The following is a 17,586-nucleotide window of genomic DNA, read 5'->3' as shown; positions in this document are numbered from 1 at the left end:
GCTCTGCTCAAGAAAGTGTCCTGGGGACATGACCTGTGGACCTCTCTGCTGCACAGCAGCCCGGCAGCCAGCACAGCGGCACAGCGACTCATGACTTTCACTGTCTGTCCCAGCTCCGGTGTGCATTTTCTCACCGGTTTCCTTTAGCGCTTCCCCTTCCCCCAAATATTTTCCCCATCGTGCTCTCTGGTATCTTGAGATGCGCAGAACTTTGACATGTGGTTCCTAGCCAGCATCTGAGGAGTGTGGCTTTACATCTGCCCAACATAAGCTTTTCTCAAGCAACAGATGCCGGCTGCAAGCCTCCTGCTCTGCTTGCTTCACCTTTGCAGCACAGTCACTTCAATATCTCAGCCATTTTCTTTCATCTTTTGTCACAGAAGAAAAACTGTACCCTCTGGTTTTTTGAGGAGACATCTCTACTTGTGATTTTACAAATTCCATCCCCACTGGAGATGCTGTTGTGTGTTTCTGAAATTCCTGTTTTGCTTCTTTTTGGCTTTGGTTAAACTAATTTGTCTTTTTAAACTCTCTAGTTATTTTGTTTTTAATTAAAATGTAATTATATCATTTCTCCCTCCCTTTCCTTTCTTCAACCCCTCCCAATGTCCCTACTTTTTCTCTAATCCTTGGCCTCTTTTCCTTTAATCATATTGTTATGTATATATGAACAATATACAAGTGCAACCTGTTAAGTCCATTTAGTGGTGCTTGTGTGTGTTTACAGGACAGACAGAATGGTATTGGATAACCAATCAGGGATCATCCTCTGGGAAGACTAGTTCTTCCTCTCCCAGCAGTTATTAGTGGTTTGTAGCTTTTCATATTGGAGAAGGGCCTGGTGAGATTTCTCCCATCCACATTAGGATGTCAACTGGTGTTGGAATTGTTCAGGTCTTGTTTAGGCAGCCATATTGTGAGCTTTCATGAGTGTAGCTTCTCTGCCATGAAGAACATCCAACCTCACAGCAGATTTACTGGTCCTTGGTTCAATTTTCTTTCTTAAATAAACATTTTTCTTATTATTTTGTTTAAAAAAATTCTTTCTGTCTTTTTCTCCCTTCCCCTTTCTTCCCCTCTCTGCACCTGCCATGGCAAGTATGGCTCAGGAATTTTTGCAGAAGAGGAAGCAGAAATAATTTAAGAGTCACAGATGGTGTAACATTTCAAGGCAAGAGTGTTTTACAGATATGGCAATGTAAACACACATATGAACTCAAGGAGGTTGAGGTCAGTTCTCACTCCTACCTTGTGGTTTCTGGGGATCAAACTCAGGTCATCAGTCTTGGCCGAAAGCGCTTGTACCTGCTAAGCCATTTTGCTGGACCTTTAACATACAATTTTTCCTGCTAAACTGACTTTTGTAGTGAATCAGTTATAGCAGTGCCTATGAGTATGCTTTATAAGCTGAATAAACATTCTGGTACTGGCTGAAATCACTAAAGCACATACGTACAAATTATTAATATTCCTTAAGATAGTTTTCCTCACTTATGCTAACTTTCAGAATATTTTCTTTCTTCCCTGTATGATTAAAACCTCTTAAAAATTATCTCTGCATTGTATCTATATTTCCTTACTCTCTGTCCTAAAAATCTAACTCTAGAGAATCTGCTAACATTAAGACTACTGAATATCCCTAAGTTCCATATTTATTGTTTTTATTCTCAGTTCTCATTCCTTTAACTCAGTGGTTGTTGATATTATTGGCTAAATGCGGCTCAACACAGTCCTCAACGTGTAGAAGATACTCAGAAGGTTTTAGTAAGTGAATGTTTTAAATGAATTTCTTTATTTTTTTAAATATAGGCCTTTTCCAGTTTAGATCTCATTCCACTCTTTTCTCTCAATGGTCATTCTCGGATCTCTGATTTGTCCTTGTGCCTTTTAATGCTCCATGAATGAATCTCACACCTCCTCCAGCCCGAGCTCCAGCCCCAGCTGCAGCCCCAGCTCCAGCTCCAGCCTAAGCTTCAGCTCTACCTGCTAAGGGAGAAAGTCAGAGTCAATGAAAGGAAGTTGGAAGTAATATCAGAGAGGTAGCTGGTGCCTTGAAACGAGCCCCCGACTATGACCATGATGGCAGCTTTCATTCTAAGTGGCATAGGAAGTCACTGAGGGTGTTGAGAGAGAAACAAGATATGATATATATTAAAGTAATTGTCCTTTTATAGGAAAAATAGGCTACTGAAGAACAAGTGTGAGATTTGGTCTCCAAGCAGCAGGAAGAGACAAAAGAGTTTAGATGAACCATCAGACTTGTACTGGAGCAGGAGCAGTAGGAAACAGTGTGTGCTGTGTGTGTATACATTAGAGGGAAAGAATCCCTTCTTGTGGCAGACACAGTCTATCCCGCTGGGGTTGAGTGAGTTGGCAAAATCTTTCTTCCCAGGCGCCTTCTTCCATGGTAGCTACCATCCATGCCATGGTTCAGTGAGCAGGGTGCCAGCTAGATTTACTACTACTCCCTTCTTTATTGGAACATTCTGATATAGTAGTTAAGGGAACTAGTGCTGTGTAACCGTCCTGAATAGGAGGAAAGTGAATGATAAGATATTCACTTTACAAGGTGTGTGTGTGTGTGCGCACGCATGTCTGAGAGTGTGGAGGGCAGAGCATGAACCAGGGGTCCTTTCTAAGGTGCTGTACACCTAGTTTTTGATTTTTTGTTTGTTTGTTTTTTAAGGAGAGTCTCTCACTGGGGTCTGGATGGCCAGTGAACCCCAAGGATCCATCTGTCTCTACCTCCCCAGCTCTGAGATTATAAGTGTATACCATCCCAACTGGGTTCTGGGATTGAACTCAGGTCCTCATGCTTGGCAAACACCATACACATTGATCTATCTCTATAGTCTGCACCATACCTCAAGCATTTTTTTCTACCATCATCATTCTCATCCAGGCCCTTCTCACTTCCCATGAGTTTACTATCTCCAGCTGTATTTTAAGACAAGGATGACTCCTTCTTTGCTTTGATAGTGTGATGGTTTGAGTTAAAATGGTCCCCATAGATCCATAAGGAGTGGCACTGCTAAGAGGCATGGTCTTGTTGAAATAGGTGTGGCTTTGTTGGAGGATGTATGTCACTAGGGGGTGGTCTTTGAGCTCCCATATGCTCAAGCTAGTTTACTTTCTGTTGCCTGCTGATCCAGATATAGATCTCTCAGCTCTTTTTCCAGTATCATGTCTATCTTCACGGTACCATGCTTCCTGCCATGATGATAATGCACTAAACCTCTGAACTGTCAGCCAGTCCCAGTTATAACAGTTGTCATGGCCATGATTTTCTTTCCAGAAATAGAAACCCTAAGACAAGTAGTGTCCAGCAAGATGCACCTGTTATTGGTACTTCTTGATGGAAACAAAGACCAAATTATTTCATGGCAGTCTTTTTACACATATCATTATAGTCAATTCCTGAGGCCTGACAGTTCATTATGCCAGCAGAAGCTAGTCATCACAGCTTATTTCTATGGCTAGGAGACCTGAGCTAGTGCCTGTACAGCCACTGAGTGACTTATATACCTTGAAAGTGGATTTGGGGGACTTTGTACACTGTTAGTGTCATCTGAGAAGCTGATTGCCACAATGTATCCATGCTTAAATAGCTAACCTAACTATAAGGAAAGCTTAAAACATCCTTACTCCTCCATTGGGGGCCCTGCGTTCTATCCAATAGATGACTATGAGCATCCAAATGTAAATGAAGAAAATATCTAATAAAAACTGTTTAAAAAAATCCTTACTATTTCATTTGTACTTATTTCAACAACTCAGCGGTATGTTGCAATGGTGCAGTGTTGTGGATGAAGCCAGTCCAGGGGCTGCTGCCAGCTCCTCCTCAGCAGCAGTACGGAGTTAGGAGGTCATGGGTTCCTCTCGCAGTCTGCAGGCCACTGTGCTAGGGGCGCTTTCAGAAGCTCTGCTAATTGCCAGCTTGTTTTCCATATGGTTCTGTTTTAATGAAGCATATTCGATACAGATGGTTGGAAAGTAAGCCGGCGATGTCTAAAGTGCTCTGACTGATCACTACCATGCCTCCACTCCAGCACCAAGTGCCTCTGTAAGCTGTCTCCATTCTTAGCTTCTTTTCAAAAGTTGAAATGGGGCCCAAGTTAACAAAAAAAAATTTTTTTTTTTTGAAATTTATTCTTGGTCTCTGAAAAAGAAAGAGGGGGAAGAACAATGACATTTCTACTGATTCTAAGTCAAACCCACAGTCTAGCTAAGGTTATCTGTGGGGTCTCTGCATCATTATTATGGCTCTTTTCTTTCATGCTTAGGTGAAGTCATGGACATTTTAAAAGATTGACCATTCAGACTGGGTGTGCCATTGCACCCAGCACTTGGGAGGCAGGGGCAGGTAGATCTCTGTGAGTTCAAGACTAGCCTGGTCTATATAGAGTTCCAGGACAGCTAGGGCTACATAGTTAAGACACTGCCTTAACAAAACAAAACAACAAAAAAAGATAACCTCCAGGAATGGGAAACCCAGTAACAAATATGGAAATTAGTGTTGTTACACGAACACACGTTGACATTTTAAGAAAATAGATCAATTGGAGTTTATAAGCATATTGTACATTTTCTTTTAAAATATTGTTTATTTTCATGTGTTTGAGTGTTTTTGATCTCACGCAAGTCTGCACATTGCTTGTGTGCCTTGTGCCCAAGGAGGCTGGAAGAAGGCACTGGTTCTCCTGGGGTTGCATTTACAGACGAATGTAAGCTGCTTGCTGCTTGGATGCTGGGAACTGAATCCAAGTGCTCTGGAAGTGCAGCCACTGGTCCTAACACCTATACACCTCTTCAAATCCTGTGCATTTTCTATATCATATGCAACAAAATTATACTTGCTAATTGTTAATATTAAATTAGGGATGACTTAGAGATGAAAATAGAGATAAAAACATAAACTGCCCAATAATACTACAATTTTTTCGCTCTTCTAAGACAAGAATATCAATATACAGACATTGTGTATGTGTTAGAGCTGTAGAGAAAGTTAAAATCTTGCTTAAGACTGAGAGGCTGCTGTTCTCTGAGTCTTTTATTTTGGGCTGTGTATAAAGTAAAGGTGGACGATGATCAGGCCATATTTGCTCAAGAATATAGATAATGCCCTCATCAGACTTGAGGCTGAATTCTGCAAAGCAAAAGGGAAGACACGGTCCAATGGGTCTGCATCCATTTTGCTGGTTTTTTTCCTTCTTCTTCTCACATTGTCACTAAGATATTCTCTTTGTTATCTGAATTAGACATCTGCTGACTGGTGGGGCCTCATCACCTGATTGTGTGAAAAGTCTTGGCTGAAGCTGTTAGGCCTTGGAGGCCCAGGAATCTGCTAAGTGCCACTGAGCTTGAAAGACATAATGTCCTTGGTCTGTTGTCTCTTCTTCTTATGGATACCCTTGATAAATAGCACTGAAGTATGTATGGAATAAGCCAAGGATCACTATATTGTAATCAATATGTAGCCCAAAGGATTAATTAAGTCTTACTAAGAAATAACTCCTCAATTTCAGAGAAGTTGAAATGCGATACAAATTTAAATTAATTTTTTGCTTGGCTTGTTTTTCTTGGTACAGAGAGAGGATCGGAACACTGAAGGGAAATCAGTTAGAAGATTCCCCTTTGCCCAAGAAACTTGTTTGTCAGAACTCTTCTAGAGTTGCAGTCCCGACTTTCGTCTAACTCTTACCGCAGCTATCTTTCTCTAGACAGGCCAGATAGCATTTCCTCCAAAGTACATGGACGTGTATGGGGAGCTGGGCCAAGCACACCCTTCTGCCACAGAAACTGTCACCTTAAATAAATGTCAGAGCCAATGTTGAAATTTTATGAGGACTGAGAGAAACGTTTGCACATTTTCATGTTTTTTTATTTTCAGACTTCCCTTTGAAAAACATAGTCTGTCAGACTTCACTTTGAAAAACATAGTCTGAGAAAAACATATTGTCTCTTGTTGGAAGATTTTACTAAGTTCTCTTTACTAAGTTCCCATTGAAAGAAAATGCCATCCAAAACTAGACAAGATGAAGCAGCAAACCACTGTTCTTTTAAAAATCTTAATAATGGTGGCCCACCAGGCACACTAGTCTTAGTCATTTTGGTTTCTACCATTCCCTCAATTTGCATTTACTCTGGAGATTTTCTCTACTCTTCTTCTCTTAATCATTTTATTTCAAATATGGCTTAACTTTTGCTGGAGCCAGAGCTTGAGAGGTCAGAGTAAGAAAAGAACAGTCACCCCATGACAGCTGTCAGATAGCTGAGCCTTGGTGAAGATACAGTGCATTCCCTAATAATGTTTAAAAGCAGAGCTGGAGAGTCACTTTTCAGTTGGATGCACCTTGAGAAATCCCAGAAATGTTTTAAAGACCCATACTGTGGCCCCTTTCCCCGTCTGGTGGAATACTTCTTAAATTCAAAGGGAATTGCTCATTGCTCTGTGTAGAACAACTTTTCAGGTACAGGGACCTCTCCACTGTGATGGGGAGCTTGAAAAACCATCACTATCATGCATGGCACAGTAGTAACAGGGTGGGGAGGACTGAGATGCTGTCTTGTTCAAACAGCAGGGGAAGGACCAGAGAGACGCAACGTTTCCTCAGGGTGGATGTCAATTGCCTTCAAGTTGATGTTGTTGCTGTTGTTGTTGTGTGTTCCTCTTACTTTTAGTTGACTAATACTCTTGTTTTAGACATAACATAACATATTTGGTTAACCTTTGTATTGAAAAGGTTTTGTTTTTGTTTTTTCAAACCTAATGCTATAATTTGCTCTAGTTCTTCAACTATATTTCCTCCTTCTCCTCCTCCTCCTCCTCCTCCTCCTCCTCCTCCTCCTCCTCCTCCTCCTCCTCCTCCTCCTCTTCTTCTTCTTCTTCTTCTTCTTCTTCTTCTTCTTCTTCTTCTTCTGTCTTAATTTTGTCTTCAAAGAAATAGCAGAGCCCAGATTTTACTTTAATTTTAATAAAATATTACCTCAGAGAAGAATTATGTTTTATTTTTACTAGTTTATATGGAAACACATATAACTGCAATAATATTTTAACTATAGTGTGTATAGACCACTCATTTGAATGCTGTTCAAATCTTTGTAATTTTAAGGCAAACAAGCTACAAAACCATAATGTGTGGTGTGGTGTGGTGAGCACATGCTGTAATTGGATAATCATCCTGGTGAGTTCATCGTATTATAGGCAGAGGAGAGCCACAGCATCTCACATAGAGAAATATGCAAATAACCTAGCAGCAAGCAGCCCTACTCTAGAACACTTGGTGAGGGAACATACTGAATGGCTTCATTTTGTGTGGAATTGTAGTGGTTGATAAGTGAGGATACTAAACTAACAGAGATTTACATTGTCTTACTGCATTGAGTTGCTAGAATTCCCCCCCTGAACTTGCAAAGTTAATGGAAATACTCCCTTTATAGGGTGGGAAGTGTGATGTGCAGACTACATGTGTTAGGCCAGGCTGGTTTCTACTGTTTAGAAATACTGGAGTGGGAGGATGTCTTGAGTGAAAGTGACAAGGGGCATTTGTTTAGCTGGCTGGCAGTATAAATATGTCACTTAGAAAGGACTGATAGTGCATCTCATCCTGGAAGCAGGTGCCAGCTTGTAAAACATTTCTGTTGAACTTCCCATGTTAGTTGAAGGTGATGAGCTTAACTGCCAGAAGTTGGCCATCCAGCTTCCTTTTCTCCTTGATCCTTCTCCTGGCCTGTCCCCCAACTTTATCTACTTTTTTTTTAAAGATTCACAGAAATAAATGAAAGTGAAAGCCAAGGATATCTATCTGGCCCACTAAACTCTGTTAAGATTATGTAAAGATATCTGTCAGTTAGAAGTCAGGCTGGAACCACAAACATTTCTTCCCTCCTCCCAATTCTCTTGCTCCAGGTGCCCTGTTCTTAAGGTTTCTTGTTATATTCTGCTTGACAGTAGAAGCATCTGCTTTAAGGGGACAAGCTCCCTGTGGGGCTGCCTTGCGGAAGTTCCAAGTTCTCAATATTAAACTCTCCAGTCTCTCACAAGGTGTTTGGCTCTCAGCTCTTTTCTTTCCTTCTCCTCTTTTAACAGAAGAGTGGACACAATGAGGATCACCACAACTTGCCTAAAATGATTGGTTTTACACATTTTGATGTAAACAAGGCAAAGCCATGTGCTCTGTTTTAGGAGTGCTGAGGTGAAGAACCCTGTATACCCTGCGGGGTGTGATTTCATCTGGGCACATCCTACATTAGCAGCTTAACCAGGATAAGGTGCTGTGAGAGGGGGAAATGGTTAGAAATGCTGATGTAGGGATTGAAGACTCTTGGCACTCAGCAAGCATCCAGTGATGTCCAAGGACCACCTGGAAGAGCAGTCTGGGGAATGTACAATTTTCTCATTTTCTTTAAAATATAGTGGCATCGGGAATGTTTGAGTTTGTTTAAAGAGCCTTTTAGATATTTCACGATAGTCTGCCCTTTTGTGAGTTAGGCAAGAACGGTTGGCTGCAGAATGAACTGAGCAGTGATTTTTAACGGGCAAGGCTCTTGAACATTGCTTGCCCAGAGAGTCAAGTGAAGGACTCTCTGCCCAGAGAGGTGGAAAATAACTTCAAATTACAGGCAATTTCTGTGTACTAATATCTGTACAAGGTCTAGGGTATTGTGACCCACCACTATATTAGTATTTCTTTTATGAGAACAGTTGGGATGTTTAACATTTTAAAAGAAAAATAGATTCAGATATGATAATTAGCTTATACTAGAATATATCTTTTCTATTCCAAATTAATTTGTTGTGAATTTTCAGTAAAATCTATTTCTTCTCTCCCTCAACTGCATTCTAGTCTTAATCTGAGTCTATCACTCTTTGGGTTTGTATTGGTCCTTGGGGATGAGGATCATTTTAAACTCTGAAGACCAAGATATTGTCAGGCAAGAGCCTGAGTGTGAATGAACTCCTTACCCTACCACAGTGGAAGTTAAGGTTTTTCTGAATTTGTCATATTCTAGCACTGTGTCTGAGCCTTTCAGATAGAAAGCACAATGTATTGCCCTTTGATGGGAAAGGCAGGGTGTGGATGGCTAGGAGGCAATGCAGGTACAGTCTGAATGGGATGGCAGGTACACAGTTTGCCATTGTCTCTCTTGATCATTAGATCATCATGGTTAGTCTTAGAGTGTCAATACCTGGATTTTTCAAGTGCAATTAGATTGAAAGTGTTTGCTGATTTGGTCTTTGCATCTCTATGATCTGTGTTCTGTGTTGTTGCTTAGCTCCTTGTCATCAGAAGCAGCCATGACACGGAAGTAGCCTATAGTGACCAAATACATGTCTAGCATGTAAGGCATCCTGGGTTTTATCCCCAATACTTCATAAATAGATAGATGATAGATGAGTAGATGGACAGACAGACAGACAGACCAGCTCACTTTTTTTTTATTCAATTAGGAGAATTCTTCATATTTCAGAGCAAGCCCTACATTGGGGTAGGTGAGTTTGTTCATTATGAAGAAGCATCAGATTTTTATAGGGGGCTTCAACACTTTGTTGTCCAGTTCAGAGTAAGGCAGACAGTGTTGTTCCTATATTATCTTGGACTCCTTGTCTTCCATCCTGGCCACCTCGCCATCAACTTAGACATAAAGTGTTTGGTTATTTGGTAGTGTCTTATTATGATATTATGACATTCTGTTATGTAGCCCCCCAAAAGAGAAAAACCCAAACAACCCTCAAAACTCTGATTCTTTGTTGCTTGGAGTGCTTGTCAGATAGCAAGTGTCCAATAACTATGTGATCAGTGATTGACCAACAAGTGAGTAAAGTGTGGAACGGTATAGAAGAGTAGTGTGGCAAGTTACAGAAGCAGCTAGTGCTGCTCACACCTGATGTCTAGATTCACAATTAGCTGTCATTTATTAAACCGAGGCAGCCTTTTCTTTTTTCCATATCTTAAATAATTTTATTTTTAAAACTTCATATAGATGTATTGTATTTACATCATTCCCCTACCTATCTCTTCTCTCTCCACCCCATTATACTCTTTCTCAAATTTAAGACCCCTTTTAATTGATTGGTGTGCATGTGTGTGTGAACTTGTGCATGTATGCAATAGTCATGAATACATATATAAATACAACCTGCTAAGCCCATTTAATATTGCTTGTGTGTATATATTTTTAGGGTTGATTATTTGGTGTTAAGTCATCAATTAGAGGGTTCATCTCTGAGGAAGACTGATTCTCCCTGTCTCAGCAGCCATTAATTTCCTAGAGGTCTTTATCTAGAGGTGAGGCCCTGTGAGATTCCCCCATCCACACTGTGAAGTCAGTTGGTGTTGTCATTGTTCCGGTCATGTTTAGGCATCCATATTGTTGAGATTTCATGAGTATAGCTTCTCTTTCATAGGCACAATCTCACAAGGGAATTCCTGGTCTTCTGGCTTTTATAGTCTTCCCACCCCCTTTCATGCTTTCCCCTGTGCCTTAGGTGTAGGGGTTCTGGTGTAGATATAGCTCCACATTTTGATCAGGTGTAGCTTTCTGTAATTTGAGCAAAATTTTAGACTTTTCTTGATAGCACAAATTAGCCACCTCTTATCCCCCAGGTGTTTTCAGTTTTCCAAGTGTGTTTATGATCAGTGAGATCCTCTAGAATGTCATAGGCAGAACCAGACACATCTTGGGAAATTCTGTATAAGCTACTTTGCCTCCCCCCCACCAAAGTGTTAGAGACAGGATATTGGCCAGTGGGAAGGTCACCATTTCTTGTCTACAGGAAGGTTTGCAGGAGTTGGTGGTGAGTTAATTACTGGTCTGCATGTGGCCACGTGGCTCTCAACAGACAGGTGGGTTTTCTTCAGGCTTACCATTGGAGGGGGTCAGCCAGGGTGTCATCATTACATTGACCTACCTCCAGTGCTCATGGGTAAGTTTGGTGACTTGCTCATTGCATATGGAGAGGATGCCACTTTCTTCGAAGAGCCACTTGTTAGGACAAATAAACAGTGAAGGTTCCTGCTAAGCTTCCCATCGAATATTTAAAAAAATCAAAGACTGCCCCAATCTCTGCCATGTTCTTCATGTTTCAACTGTTTAAATACAACAACTGGGGTACCCAGGAGGCATCTTTTCTTTCTAGATTATTTTCCTATTATTTTGCCCAGTGCAATGCCATTTAAACCATCAGAAAACCTGGAGGTTTTCGGGAGTTCCTCATGATCGATCATTTATTCTGCTTACGTAGTCTGTGGTGTATTTGTGAAAATGGTAGATATTTTATTTACTGGCCACAGGGGAAAAGAAATCTTGTGGACGCCCAGTTATTTTTATGGTGAGGCGGTATAGATTTTACCTGCCCAGTTAAGCAGATAATTTATATGGCCTCTCAAATATTAAAAGTACTTCCCATTATATGTAGGAGACTTACCTCATATTTTATTATTCATGTACTAAAATGTAAATAATAAAGAAGAATATATATCTTGAGTATCTTTGGCATGTAATGTTGGCCAGAGATTGTATATGAAAAGTTCCATTCTCTATATATTGCAAATATTTTGACTGCCACAGCATTCTAGCATGTATTATTTATAGCTCTCAAAATCTTCTAGTTTTGAATAATACAATGCATTAAAAATTTAGGACATTAAAAAAGCTTATATGTTCATGGTATCTTCATCCAAAATTCTCTTGATACTTAGAACCAGCTAGTATCAGAGGCTTCCTGTATTTTGCAATGTGTTTCACACTAGCACATCTTTGGATATTTCTGACAAACATGTTCATTCACTTGTAGTGATCTGGTGTGTTGTCTGAGGCCAGTCCCTGGTAGCTGCGATCTTGCTTTATCTGAACCCCTGCTGTACTTTCTCTCTTGTTGTGTTCCTCAGAATTGGTCTTTTTTAGTGTTTTTTTTTTTTCCAACAGTTCTTTCTTTCAGTTTCTGATCAAATTTCTTTCTATCAGGCAGGAATATTACATCTAATTTATCTTAAATAACATATACATTTATATAATTCCTACTATATAATTCCTAATTCAATAAGCACACAATTTGTAATTATTGAACAAATTAATTAAGCATTATTCTAAGATACTCATACGCATAGCATAACCCTTTCGATATGCATCAAACTCAACATTGCTCATCTTACATCCAGCTTGGCTTACATGCACTGCTTGCTTTTTCATGTTATTTCATGTAAAGAAGTCACTTGCAGATGAATTGAGCAAAACGTCTGTAGATATATAAAGTGCTTTATATACCATGAGATGCTGAAGAAAATCTGGGGCTTGTGATGAAGTGGGGGGAGGAGGGGAGAGAAAGAACTCTCATGTCAGTCTCACTTACTATTACACTCTTCATCCTGCTCGAGGATCAGGGGCTGCACCGTGGGCCATGCTGTTTGTACCCTATCAGCACCACAGTGTGCACTCAGTGCTTTAAACACATGCACAAAGTAATTGTGGGAACAGTCTTGATGTTAATGGAAATCTTCGCTGGTCCATTAGCAAGCCCATCCTTCAATGACTTTCTATTTTCCTCAGACTTTCTTGCAGTGCAACATTCCGTAACACATACCTTTCTTACAAAGGACTTGGAAGACTGCTCCAACTTAAGGTATAAGCAGGCACAGTAGTTTAATGTTTTACATTGCATTTTTATTTCATGTGTGTGCCAGATGGCAACTTGCTGAAATCAGTTTTCTCCTTTTACCATGTGAGTCCTGGGAATTGAACTCATGTTGCCTGGCTTGGAGGCAGACACTTTTATCTGTTAAACCATCTCACTGGCCCTACATGCTAACTTAATATACTGTTCTTCTGTGGCATTTATATTTTAAAGTGTATAAGTGTTTCAATTAAAAATTAAGATAAGTGTTCAAGGCCAGCCTGGACTACATAGTAAGTTCCAGGTCAGACAAAGAGACATACTGAAACCCTGTCTCAAAGAATAACCACAAATGGTTAGGTTACATGCACTCTTCATTCATTCACAGTAAAGGTTTGCTTGACATCAGAGAAGTTTCTAAGAAGCTTTTGTAGTTCTTGGAGCCTATGGTTAGAAAAATTTCATGATGGCAGTCTGTTGTGGTGGTGCATGGCTATAATCCCAGAAGAGGCAAGATGATCAGGATTTCAATATCAGACTAAGCTATAGAGCCAGACTCTATCTCAAACAACTCTCCCACCCCCAAACAAAAACCCAAACCCAAACTCAAGATGAACACACACACCTCTCTGTCTGTCTGTCTATCTATCTATCTATCTATCTATCTATCTATCTATCTATCTATCTACCTACACACGTATGGCCCTGTAGATATTTGTGTTGTATAAATCTAAACTTAGGAGGACAGAAGCAAGCAGTTATTTGGAGTGTTCATCTTTGAAGCCGGAGCACAGAACTGAAGTTATCAAAGCAAGAACTGTTGGTTCATAGTTGTGTTCTAAGGACTTTATGACACAACTCATAGAAGCCATTTCTCTTTTATGATAAATAGTTTGATCTGCAGTCCCACTCCCATTATTAGAAAGGCATACTCTTATGTACTATGTTGTTCCCTGAGGTTTCCATCCAGCATTTCCCTAGCTTTCTCCTAGGAAAAAGCCTTTCATATGCTCCAGGTAGCTAAAGCATAGAGGTCCTGACCTGCCCAATTCCTAAGGAGTGGGCATTCCATTCCATGTGCCTGGACACAGAGATTAACACAGAAATAAGCTTATTGTCTAAGTCATAACAGAAAGACTCAATCTTGGGGTATGTTCTCTAATTAGTGAGAAGAAAGCACTATCTTTCTACTGAGTTTACTAACATAGAGATGCAGGTAGTCATTTTTTACAGAGGGAAATAGGGCTGAAGGAGAAAAGAGGAGAGGGGAAGGGAGGGGAGGGAAAAGAAGGGGAGGGGAGGGGGAAGGAGAGAGAGAGAGAGAGAGAGAGAGAGAGAGAGAGAGAGAGAGAGAGAGAGAGAGAGAGACTCTTACTTAGATCATATTGGGACTGAATCCCACTATCAGAAGCCAGGATTCCTCATTTATGTGAACACATAGGTTACTTTTATTAAAGCCATTTGAATTGGTCTCATCACTTGAAATAAATGCAACCAAAGCCGGCACTCCTGATGTGGGTGACCACTTGGAACACCGTTTTGGTGTTGACATACTCACCCCATACTATGGTTTATTTACTCTGCTTCCCTTTCCAGCAGTGTGAGGGATGTGGGTGATGTAATGAAAGTCATTACTGTTTAAACAGCCACTGCCAGATGATTTTATTAGCATTGTCAAAGAACAGAATGCAAACAAGATGATATAGCTAGATAAATTTCAGACTTTCAGCTTATTTGAAAATAGAAAAGTTTATGGATTTTTTTCCCTCTTTGGTTAAAAGTATACTTTCCCTTTCCTTAAGGAAAAGAAGTTGAAATTTGATTATGTTTTAAATATTAATTTCTGTTTCAGTTTGACATTTTTGTTAGCTGTTGCCTTCTGCAAGGATGGGAGCCCTGTACTTCATCTGCCTATGTGTGACATTTTCATATGCTAATCCTATTCATTAGTATATAATTCTACTTGAGATGAACTGTAATGGACTTGCTTCAAGTTACAGATCTTACTAGTTTAAAAAACAAAACAGGAATAGGTGCTGTAGTACAGATTTTGATGTTTGTCTGGAAAAAATAATCTGCATTCGAGAGGAAAATTACTCTCCACATGTTATAAACTGTATTTAAAGGGGGATGCTTTTAATATATATTATTTACATAGCCTTTTAGGAGTTGTCCATTTGTGTGTTTTAATAGGACCTGGAACACACATGAAAAGACCAGGCTAATATGTGCTTCTCTTCAACATACACTGGGCCTTTTGTTGTAAGATTTTATTGCTTAACGGTTAAAAACATCATCAGAAATAGCATCCTGGCTTTCCTGTTTGTACATTCTTAATCAAATTTGCTCTTTTTTTCCCTGCAAGCCTTCAGTGCCAGTGCTGTAGGTTGGCCATTTCCTCCCTGGACCTGAAAAGCACAGCCTTCAGATCTGACAGTCTCAGACAAAAGTCTCAGAGGTGTAGAGGCTCCTCTGGGACATGATCTTACGCAGTTTGGGGTGTTTAGAAGACGAACACTCACATTGAAGTGATTTAGGATAGACTCGTTCCGTTCAACCCTCCCACAGCATGTTTGGAAGACATTGTTCCTGAGCCATAGGAGTGTCTTAGAGACAGGGGATATGAAGCTTTATTTCTAGCCATTAAGAAGAATTTACCCTTTACTTAAGTGACACAGAATTTTAACCCAGCCCTGTGCTGACAGAAGTTCTTATCCTCTCCATTGAAGCTTTTTCTGTTGTTTCCTTTTTTCTTCCCTCACTATTTGTCTTCCTTACCCACAAACTGCTGACAGGAGAGACTCACATAGCAAGACCATGCCACTTTATTATTATCTCCGTGTAAGCATTAACACTGCAAGAGCGAGGAGAAAAGAAGAAACCTTGTGTACCATGCCACAAGCTTCCCTCCACCCTCATGTATGTGACACTGCTGCCGCATCCTTTCTTGAGACACTGTCTCAGGTTCGTAGGCCCAGATGGGTCCCAGATTCTCTGCAGTCCTCCTCCTTCAGCTTTCAAGTGCTGGGATTACAGATGGGAACCACTATTCCCTGCTGCAATTTCTCTTTTCACAAATCATCTAGCAGTGATGGGCTATGTCTGTTACTCAGCGTTGCTTTTTACTCAATGTTGTACACTTTTACCAGATTGTTCACCATGCTCATACCGATGTGCACGGGGACCCACGTGTGTCTTACCTTATATTTAAAAACTAGATAAGGTTTATATATTATTTTTAAAAAGTCATTTAGCTTAACAAGTTATACTTCTTTGCAATTTGGGAGACCATGTCAATATGTATGTACGTGAAATGTTAGAATTAAGCTAGTTAACATACCTGTTACCATTCATTCTTACCACCTATACCTTCCACCTAGGCACAATGTGGTCTTTTGACCAAAAACTATTTCTGCACTGCAGTTCTGCTCCGTGTGCACACTGCAGTCCTGCTCCGTGTGCACACTGCAGTCCTGCTCCGTGTGCACACTGTTCTGCGTCTTTACTCTCATTGTCTTAGATTCTCTGCAAAGGAGAAAGCGCGTGTGGGCTCTGACCTAGTAGTAAGGCCTTCCTCTTCCCAAAGGCCTTAGGGTATTCCTTCCAACAGGAATGTGAAGATTTTCCTCTTTTTCTGAGCAAAGATACTATTTCTGTCTTCTGTGGGAATACATGTTGACGTTTTCCTGATAACTATGAACTATTATAAAGGCCTTTTCTATTTTCTTAGAATTTTTCTTCGATTTGTAAATATGCCGTTACTGGCAGATTTTCTGAACCATGTAGCAGAAATGGCATAGAAACTACCTTCTTTCAGTTTTAGAATTGGTTAAAATTGAAAAATGTTTTGCATCTGTATTCATAAACTAGATTAGTCATAATTTTCTCTTCTTATAGCATCTGCATTTTGCTTTAGAATTAAGAACACTCTAGCCTTGTAAAATAAGTTGAGGGTAATATATACCTGTTAGCCTGCAAAGGACACCCAGGTTATCTTTCCTTGGAGGACTATGTAACTGGGAGAGATTATTTTATCCTTAAAGATTTTGGAAACACCAACTTAAGATATTGTTGGGCAGGGGTGGTATTGTGTAGGACACAGATATGGAGGAAGTTGCAATAGAGAAGATGGAGATGTCTGAATGTCTCCATTGGTCTAAACAATAGCAGGGTTACCCGTTCTGCTTTTGCCTTTGGTTAGTTCTTGTAAGGTTTTTAGAACAGTCAGTGGGGAGTATGAGAACAGCAGGTTTAGAAATGTCAGGGAAGGTTAACTGAAGAGAAGGTTCCTGCACTAATGGGAGTTACACTGAGCTCCTCTGTATACAGTGGAAACAGTACGACTTTCAGGCCCTTCCCTCCCAGCTCCTGGTCATTTTGAGCCATATATGGCACCCAAATCCCTGCAAGTCTCTTCTTGGGGCCATTTTCAACCCTGTTTTGCCTCTGTGTTTGGAGATGTAGCTGTGGTTCCTCTACTTTTGTGAAAAAGCTAATTGATGCCAAAGTTAGGAACGCTCAGGTTTGGGCTTCATGCATGTGTGCTGCGGCCAGTGGTTCCTTACAAATGAGCAAATGTGCTCACTGTCCCGAATCCTTTCCTATTCTAAGAGTGTGACAGTTTTAATCAGTGCATATTGGGGCTTGTGCTATATGCCAGGTACTGGATACTCAGAGGTGACTGTTCTTCCATTTTCCACCTTTTCCTCTATGGCTCTCTCCTTTTCTGATACCACAGGTTTCTGTTTCTCTTTTACATTCCCAGTCTGTCAAACCAAAGAGCCTTTTAATGGAAATTTGAAGTTTAAGTCAAGCTCCTTCCTGCTCCCAGCTCATGAACGAGGCTTGTTTGTTTGTTTAGAACCCAGTGTCAGTGAGGGCATAATGGCACTTGACTCCTGTGGTGACTCCCTTCCTCCTCTATTCTGTGGGCTTGGATTGCTGTCCCAATGACAGAAACTCGGTGAAGGTGA

At 40.4% G+C, this 17,586-nt stretch overlaps 1 protein-coding gene across 42 annotated transcripts in view; it reads left to right on the top strand.

Annotated features, from left to right (window-relative positions):
* The window catches only part of Sox6 (SRY (sex determining region Y)-box 6), a 569,905-nt gene that overhangs the window by 146,732 nt on the left and 405,587 nt on the right, over positions 1–17,586 (top strand). Inside the window, exon 1 of one of the 42 annotated variants that reach the window (XM_006507504.4) lies at positions 1,672–17,582. The exons of the other annotated variants lie outside the window; for them this stretch is intronic. The gene's annotated coding sequence lies outside the window, so the exon portion shown is untranslated. Of the gene's footprint in view, positions 1–1,671; positions 17,583–17,586 lie in introns of those variants that run through there. 42 annotated transcript variants of the gene reach the window in all.

Source organism: Mus musculus, chromosome 7 (assembly GCF_000001635.26).
Source record: "Mus musculus strain C57BL/6J chromosome 7, GRCm38.p6 C57BL/6J".
Classification (NCBI taxonomy): domain Eukaryota; kingdom Metazoa; phylum Chordata; class Mammalia; order Rodentia; family Muridae; genus Mus; species Mus musculus.
The sequence above is the reverse complement of the archived record's forward strand: the minus strand, read 5'-3'. Positions and strand labels throughout refer to the sequence as shown.